The 9,315-nt window shown below is 34.7% G+C and overlaps 1 pseudogene; it reads right to left on the bottom strand.

The window, feature by feature from the left end:
• Positions 1-1,334: 1,334 nt before the first annotated feature.
• Positions 1,335-3,142, bottom strand: LOC113905066 (annotated as a pseudogene).
• Between the last annotated feature and the right edge of the window lie 6,173 nt (positions 3,143-9,315).

The following is a 9,315-nucleotide window of genomic DNA, read 5'->3' as shown; positions in this document are numbered from 1 at the left end:
GTGATATATTTCCTCTCTTCTGTCAATCGCATCTGTCTTTGATATCTTGAAACTTATGAACTGAGATTTTGTTACTCATTATTAATACAATTTACATTATATAGGAATGGGAATGGAAAACATATATAAACCTTTGTGTTAAATGAGGTAAAACCTCATATGATTTGGAAGACACCCAACATATATTTTTTTTAAATTTTATTTTATTTTTAAACTTTACATAATTGTATTAGTTTTGCCAAATATCAAAATGAATCCACCACAGGTATACATGTGTTCCCCATCCTGAACCCTCCTCCCTCCTCCCTCCCCATACCACCCAACATATTTCAAGAGAATTGTATTAGAAATACTGTCATCTTGGATACTGACTACAAAGTGAAGAGCTTATTTCAACCCTAAAAACTGTTGGCAGGAAGCAAACTGAGAAAACTCCTCAAATGTCAACATGTGATTGTTATCTGTCATGAAAAGTAAAGGATGATACAGACAGCAGAAATAAAAGAACAAAGGATGAAATCTTTCACAAAAGAAACTTCTGATCTACTATTTTATAGTTATTAGTAACGCTCATATAGGAGCCACAGGATAAATGCTTCAATCTTTCCCCTTATTTCTCAGTATAGTGAGTTTATACACAATATGCAAGAATTTCTGAATATTCTTCCTGAGGATCACTATACATTTCTGATGCTACAAGCAATCTAGGGATTTCTTTTATTTTCAAAAAGGTAATTACGTGAAGGGTAAATATCTCTGTTCAAGGTATTTACTGAATCTCAATCTACTATTTAAATTTTTTATTTCAAGGCACGAGTCAGAATCTTCAAATCTAATTCTGGTTGTACTTTCTCTCTTGTACTTCCTTTCTGGGCTCACTTCCTGGTGTCCTCCACCTTGCTGCAAAGGAAAGGCTCTCCCTGTTTTCAGTTTTGCTAAATTATATGATTTTGCTAAAAATTGTAAAGTTATAAGTTTAAGAATCTTAGGTCTGGTTCTTCATATTAAAATGTGGATTTGGGAAATTTGGAAATTCTTTTGAATAAAGCTTAGATTTTGAGATAATGACTTATGACTTAAAAAATCAGATTTAAAATACATAGAAAATAATTTTCTATGAAAATTCAGTGGTTGAGGTGATATAGACTAAATGACAGATTGAATATGAAAATATTTAAAAATATTATGTTCTTTATGCATGCTGAACTAAGAACCTCACTATATGTGGCTCAATTTTCTGCAAATTATATATTCTGCCAAGTGTTTCTTCCTTTTTTGATAGGAGATTCATACTTTATTTCTCCAGTTGAAATAATTATACAGTTAAATATAAATTAAAGGCCTGGTTGTACAAGAAATCCAGGTCCTTTGTGTGGTTCAGTCAAAGAGGTAAGACCTGTGGCTGATTTACATGAGATGCAGTCACTCCTTGGCCCAGGTTTCGGGATTCTGCCAGCCTTGAGTTCATTAATAGTTTCTTCAAAATCCTTAAGTGTCAGATCCTCCTAGTAGTTGTCATTTATTTGAACCATTGGTGGGTTTACACAAGCCCCTAAACATTCCACTTCTATAAGAGTGAAAAGTTTGTCTCTCCAAACTTTATTTCAATTGTGTTTTTTTTTTTTTTTTTTTGGGGGGGGGGTCTAAATGACCTCCAGTGTGCTGTCAGACTTTCAGTGCATGTGAGGCATAGTAGTGCATACTTAAATATATTTTCCAAGTGGCTTTGCAATATATATTGTCTAAAAGGTTGGTACATCATACACTCTTATTGAAGGTACTTGTAAAATTTCTTCAACCTTGTTCATAGCAGAGTTGGGCAGCCATCCATTTTTTCTTTGAGCTAAATCCAGGATTAGAAGCATAGCATCTGCTTTATGCCCTTTTAGGTGTTGTTGTTCAGTCCTTCAATCATTTCTGAATCTTTGTGACCCCATGAACTGCAGCACACAAGGATTCTCTGACCTTCAATATCTCCCTGAGTTTGCTCAAACTCATGTTCATTGAGTCGATGACACCATCCAACTATCTCATCCTCTTTGCCCCCTTTTCCTCAATCTTTCTCAGCATCAGGGTCTTTTTCAATGTGTTGGTTCCTCGCATCAGAGGTCCAAAATCTTGAAGCTTCAGCACCAGTCCTTCCAATGAATATTCAGAGTTGATTTCCTTTAGGATTGACTGGTTTGATCTTGCTGTCCAGGGAGTCTCAAGAGTCTTCTCCAGCACTGCAATTCAAAACCATCAGTTGTTCAGCATTCAGCCTTATGTATGGTCCAGCTCTCACATCTGTACATGACTACTGGAAAAACCATAGCTTTGATTTTACAGACCTTTGCTGACAGAGTGATGTCTCTAACTTATAACATGTGTCTAGGTTTGTCATAACTTTTCTTCCAAGGAGCAAGCATCTTTTTGTTCCATGGCTACATTCACTGTCCACAGTGATTTTGGAGCCCCACAAAAGAAAGTCTATCACTGTTTCCATCATTTCCCCATATATTTGCCCTGAAGTGATGGGACCAGATGCCATGATCTTTGTTTTCTGAACATTGGGTTTTAAACCAGCTTTTTCACTCTTCTCTTTCACTTTGATCAAGAGGTTCTTCGGTTTTCTTCACATTCAGCCATAAGGGTGATGTCATCTGCATATTTGAAGTTATTGATATTTCTCCCGTCAATCTGGATTCTAGCTTGTGCTTCATCCAGCCCAGCATTTCTCATGATGTACTCTGTATGTAAGTCAAATAAGTAGAGTGACAATATACAGCCCTGATATCTTTCTTTTCCAATTTTGGAACCAGTCTGCTGTTTCATGCCCAGTCCTATAAAGACTTCTCAGGAGGCAGGTAAGGTGACCTGGTATTCCCATTTCTTTAAGAATTTTCTACAGTTTGTTGTGTTTCACAAACTCAAAGGCTTTGGCATAGTCAATAAAGCAGAAGTCGTATTTTTGTTTGTTTGTTTAACAATTGTCTCTGTCCTCTTAAGAGTTTTCCACTGTGAAATCAAATGGAATATCTAGGTTATTGTCAGGAGTATCTCTGTGCACAATTAATGCTCCTCCAGCTTCATTCTGCACAGCTGTCTCGTACAAATTCCTCAAATGTCTTCTCCACTGGTAAGGCTGGCTGGGTGGGTCCATGGGTCCAGAAAGCCATAGAGATCATGATGGACCAAATTTCCCACCTCCCAAGTGGTTTTTACTTTAATTTTTAAATTATCATTGCATGATATCATGAATAAAAAACTTAATAAAAAATCAGGATATTCAGGTTTTAGTAATAGTTAATTCATAGCTCTTTAACTACCAATATATTTTATGTACTTAACACATGTTTAAGGCAAAACATATTAACAGATTATCTCATTTGTTTTCTTTGATATCCTTTCTATGTCTGAAAGAAAGATATTTGTAACAGATGGGCCCTACAAGTGGCTCTTTAAAATTCTGACTCTATAATCACAGGGCAAATGGCTTATAATTTTAATTTTCAAAACTCCAATATAAACCATAATACCTGACTGCTTTCTACCCTTCTTGAGTTATAGCTAGTTAACAAATAAAACAACAATTTGAAAATTATTCTCTTCATTCTAAAGTTGTATACTAAAAAAAAAAAAAAAAAAACAAGCCAGGGGCCATTATGATTATGTACCTCTTTCATTTTATCAAAACTCATTCAAACACTATGGTATGTATAAGTAGACAATTCACATAATTTACTTTTACTTATTGATCAGCACACCTGAAATAGTTCCAATCAAGCAAGGACTACAAATAATTTGTATGTGTCTGTGATTGAATTGTTTTTGACATCTTCCTTCCACATTTTAAAAACAATTATAGAATATTTTTAAGCATACCTTGTTATGTATTCCTTTTAAATATCCTATTTCATTAAACTTTCCTCATATTATGTGGGTTCTGTTACTATATGTGAGCATTTTTTACCTAATTATCTTTAAGTGTCCTATTTTATTGCAAATTAAATACACGGATGGTATTTGGAAGTTTTTTTTCTTAAGCTTTTTCCTTATGTGTATGGATATTAGGGAAAACTTGGTATTTGGTATTAATTTTAATTCTGATATTAAAGTCCATAAAATTCTGGAAGTTCATCTTCCTTTGGCAATGTTTTCAGTTACAGATAAATATATCTATATCTATATATATATCCATATATCTATATCTATATTTTTTATTGTGGGATCTAGGGCATCTGTTGGAAAAGGAAATGGCAACCCACTCCAGTATTCTTACCAGGAGAATCCCAGGGACAGAGGAGCCTGGTGGGCTGCCATCTATCAAGTAACACAGAGTCGGACATGACTGAAGCAACTTAGCAGCAGCAGGGCATCTGTGATCATCTTACTAGTAGAGAAACTCAGAGACAAATAGAATAGACATTATAGGAGAAAGAAAGGATTCTGAAGGAATTCTTGTGAATCCATGAATCCTTAATGTCTCATGACAGACATGCCAACATTCAGAGTGTAATAAAAGGAAACTGTCAGCACACCACTCTGGGAGTGGCAAGAAGTGGAGATTGTTTAACTTAATTAGCTGGACTTCATCTAAAAACCTTCCAGATGAGGCCAAAAAAACTGCTGTGAGGTGATGAATCATACGTTTTAACCTTAAAATATTCCCTTAATTATAAATACATCATTTTGTAAGGCTATACATTTCAGGTCTGGAGATAGAGCATTCTACATATGGAATTATAATAAACAAATGTATGTCCTTTCCAGGATATCCAGAGAACACTAGTTACTCACAAAGAGGAACATACCATGCAATTTGACTCAGAATAACACAGATGAGAAATTAATCTGCTTTCTATACTCACCAATTCTCATTTAGAAAACTCCTGGGGCATCATTTGATGAGTAGCTAAAAAATTAATTCATAACATATATAACAGATATACTTAATATTCATAAGATGCATTCCCAATATAATACCAAAGTTTTCAATGTAAACATTAAATAGATATATTAGATGACAATTATTTTTTCTGAGGAGTATGAGCATAGATTCTTGTGATATAAAATAGTATTGCCTATTATTTTGTGCATTTAACATACTTAATTAAATATGCATCCTTTTAAGTATAATAAACATAATATATTCCTTCAGCTGCAGGTGATAAACAATGATTTTGTTTTCTACTCTATACAAATAATAACCAGGAAAGTGTCATTTGGCAAAAAATGTGAAGCTATATCTTTGGCAGAAAAGCTATGACCAACCTAGACAGCATACTAAAAAGCAAAGACATCACTTTGCCAACAAAGTTCTATCCAAAGCTATGGTTTTTCCAGTAGTCATATATGGATGTGAGAGTTGGGCTATAAAGAAAGGTGAGCACCGAAGAACTGATGCTTTTGAACTGTGGTGTTGGAGAAGATTCTTGAGAGTCCCTTGGGCTGCAAGAAGATCAAACCAGTCAATCCTAAAGGAAATCAGTCCTGAATATTCATTGGAAGGACTGATGCTGAAGCTGAAACTCCAATACTTTGGCCATGTGATGTGAAGAACTGACTTACCGGAAAAGACCCTGATGCTGGGAAAGATTGAAAGCAGGAGGAGAAGGGGATGATAGAGGATAAGATGGTTGGATGGCATCACGGACTCAATGGACATGAGTTTGAGTAAACTCTGGGAGTTGGTGATGGACAGGAAAGCCTGGCATACTGCAGTCCATGGGGTTGCAAGAGTTAAACACAAGTGAGTGACTGAATTGAGCTGAAATGATGTCTGTGAGGAAGATTTAAATTGTATTATCAGATTATATATGGCTTACACAGATTAAGTTATTGTCCATGTGAAGCAACACATTATCAGAGAGAAATTATTTAGTATATACATTGAAAGTGGAAGAAAGAAAGTGAAGTCACTCAGCCGTGTCCAACTCTTTGCAACCCCATGGGCTGTAGCCTACCAGGCTCCTCTGTCCATGTGATTTTCCAGGCAATAGTCCTGGAGTGGATTGCCATTTCCTTCTCCAAGTATATACATTTTTAGGCCACAAAAACCTCAAGTAATCTCTCCTTTGAAAGAGCCTCTTTTTCACTGTTTTTTAAACAAGAGACTATTTTTGCTAACTTTAGCTCTAAATTGTACATTAGTCTTTTTTGTTTGTTTGTTTGTTTTTTTAGCATTTTTCCTATTTTTTACATTAATTCTTTTTTTAATTATTATTTGTTTTTTACTTTACAATACTGTACGTTAGTCTTAATTCTTCTTTGCATGTGACAGTTCAGTTTAGATGAGGAAGGTCATAAAACATTAGGTTCTTCTCCTTGCAGTTCTCCTTTCCAGTGTTGTCTGTGTTGGATAGAGGAGCTTCCTGATGACCTGTTGAGTTGGTGGGAAAAATGAATGAATGAATGAACAAATGAATAAACAAATAAAGCCTAAAACTGAAAATATTCCATGAGTGGGAGGGCGGGAGAAAAAGGAATATTTTGAACTTTACATTTACTGAAGTTTGATGAGGTGATGTTTAGGTTCCTTGGGATTCACTTGTGAATTAAGATGGAAGGGTACTACTATACTACTAAGTCACTTCAGTCGTGTCTGACTCTGTGCAACCCCAGAGACAGCAGCCCACCAGGCTCCTCCATCCCTGGGATTCTCCAGGCAAGAGCACTAGAGTGGGTTGCCATTTCCTTCTGCAATGCATGAAAGTGAAAAGTGAAAGTGAAGTCGCTCAGTCCCGTCCAACTCTTGGTGACCCCATGGACTGCATGCAGCCTACCAGGCTCCTCCATCTATGGTATTTTCCAGGCTAGAGTACTGGAGTGGGGTGCCATTGCCTTCTCCGAGATGGAAGGGTAAATTTGTATTAAAAAAAAAAAAAAAAGATGAAAGGGTCAAATGTTATTTTTTCTAAGAGTCTCTGAGCCATAGAAATAGGAAATTTGGGCCTTAGATATGATCACTTCTCAAATCTACTCTAAGCAGTATTTAACTAGGACACAAGACCAGGAAGGAAGAATATGTAGTATAGAGAATCTCACATATGCATAAGGGATCTTTCATGTTATATTTACTCAACTTTCAAATCTTTTAAAGTTAGTGGTAAGCCTTAAGAAATATTTTTTGTGATGCTTTTTTTTTTTTTTAGTAATGAATTGGATTATTGGAAAACTTTTAGGTTTTATTGTTTAACAAAGAAATATAGTTGTCATAGGTTATTATTATTTTAAGAGGTAAATATTCCCTATAGAATTTCTCATTAACGTTGGACAAACTATAATAAAAAACAGGCATTACATTTCTTAGAACAGGTCCATTCTTAAGGGATTCATTAAGAAAAGATCATGACATACATTGCATACCTCCTAAAATGTGGACATGTCCCTTCATTCTGTAGTTATCTTTAAGTAGGGTTAAATTAATTAAAATAAAACTATTTGAGACTTGGAAATCCATGCACGAACTGCTAGCTTCTTTATGACATTTTTGAATGTCCTGTGTGCTTTCAAAAACCATTATTAGCATAGTGTCTGTGCCTAATATATTGTAATAGCTCTTACTTAACCCTTGTATACAAGATTAGTGCAAACAATCAATCATTAGTAACAGATTTTAGAAAGAAAATTCTGGTGTGTTGATATAAATATATTCCTATAGGCTCATTTTTCACTTGCAAAGACAGAATGTTTAGTTAAAAACCAACCTTATTTAGGAATAGCTGCATTTCTGTCAGAGAGAAAGCTGATAGAAAGATTTGGCAGCTATAGAAATAAGATATGCTCTAGAAGTGGTGTTTATTTTTTCCACACAGATTCCTTCAAGAAATATATATGCCTCATTTTTCATTAGTGTAAAGGAGAAAGAAAAAATCCCTTTCTCTTAGAAAATCCACTGTCACATATATTGGTATTTTTAGTTCCTTAATAAAACCCAGGGATTTGTTCTAAAGAACATCACATTATGGATGTTTCCTTGATAAAATGCAACAGTGAGCTTTAGTTAAACAAAGAATTATGCCTCTTTGTTTCAAGTGAATTTAGTTTAAATATAGTCATTTGAAATATAAGTTTAAGCAGAATTTTAATTAGCTTATAAGCCCTGGGATATACTTCTCAGTAATGCTGAGTGTTTTGAGTCTCTACTTTCAGACTTACTTCATATTAATTTTAGCATGATAAGCAACCTTGTCTTTCAGGCATTTTAAAGTCAAACAAATAAGATTATTCTTGACTCTAGTCACTTTATATTAACTCTCTGGTACCTGGATATTACCATCTCATCCAGAAGTTCAAAAGGATCCAGTATGGCCTCTGAAAAAGTTCCAAGTTAGAAGGGAACTGAGACATTGATTTGCTAAGAGATAGATGGTTTCTTGGACAACACATCCTGTGTTCAGAGATAGAAGTAAAATATTAAGCATAGCCTCTGTTCAAACTCCTTACATTACAAAGACAGTGTTAGTAAATGTAATAATCTTAGCTGCTCTATTAATTACATAATGTACTAATAAATACTAATAATTATTGAATATCCATTCCAAATATTGCTGTGCTAAGTCTTTACATTTAATTTCTTCATCATCATTCACAACAATCTATGTTTTGTAAATTTTTCAGTGAGGTAAGGAAAATGACAATTATTAAATATTTTACTTAAACATCACTCATCTTGGAAGTGACACAGTAAAGAGTCTGACTGAGGTCTATTTATGTCTAGAGTTCAAATATTTAACCTCTTTGCCATATTGCAAAAAGACATTTGTTCTGATAATTTGACATACTACTTCTACTACTAATAATAAGCATTTACTACATATTTGCTGATACCCTTCTAAATGATTCCCAATAATTAATTATTGCGTAGATTCTACTATCCCACCAACTACAATCAATAGGACTCATGAGAGTTGTCTTATCAAATATACAACCCTGGTAATATGCCTAATAGCATTATTATGAAAGTCACTCAGTTGTGTCCAACTCTTTGTGACCCCATGGACTATATAGCTCATGGAATTATCCAAGCCAGAATACTGGAGTGGGTAGCCTTTCCCTTCTACAGGGGATCTTCCTGACCCAGGGATAGAACCTAATACTCCCACATGGCAGGTGGATTCTTTACCAGCTGAGCCTCAAGGGAAGCCCCAAGCATTATAAATGTGTGTATACACACACACACATATATGTGTGTGAATATATATATATATATATATATATATAGTATATGCACATAAATATGAACTAGAGTGTTTATAGTACCCCTATTTACAGACGCCACTAACCTGGAAATTGGCCAAACATCCACTGGTGTTTGAATGGATAAATAAATTG

This window comes from Bos indicus x Bos taurus, chromosome 15 (genome assembly GCF_003369695.1).
Source record: "Bos indicus x Bos taurus breed Angus x Brahman F1 hybrid chromosome 15, Bos_hybrid_MaternalHap_v2.0, whole genome shotgun sequence".
Lineage (NCBI taxonomy): Eukaryota > Metazoa > Chordata > Mammalia > Artiodactyla > Bovidae > Bos > Bos indicus x Bos taurus.
The sequence above is the reverse complement of the archived record's forward strand: the minus strand, read 5'-3'. Positions and strand labels throughout refer to the sequence as shown.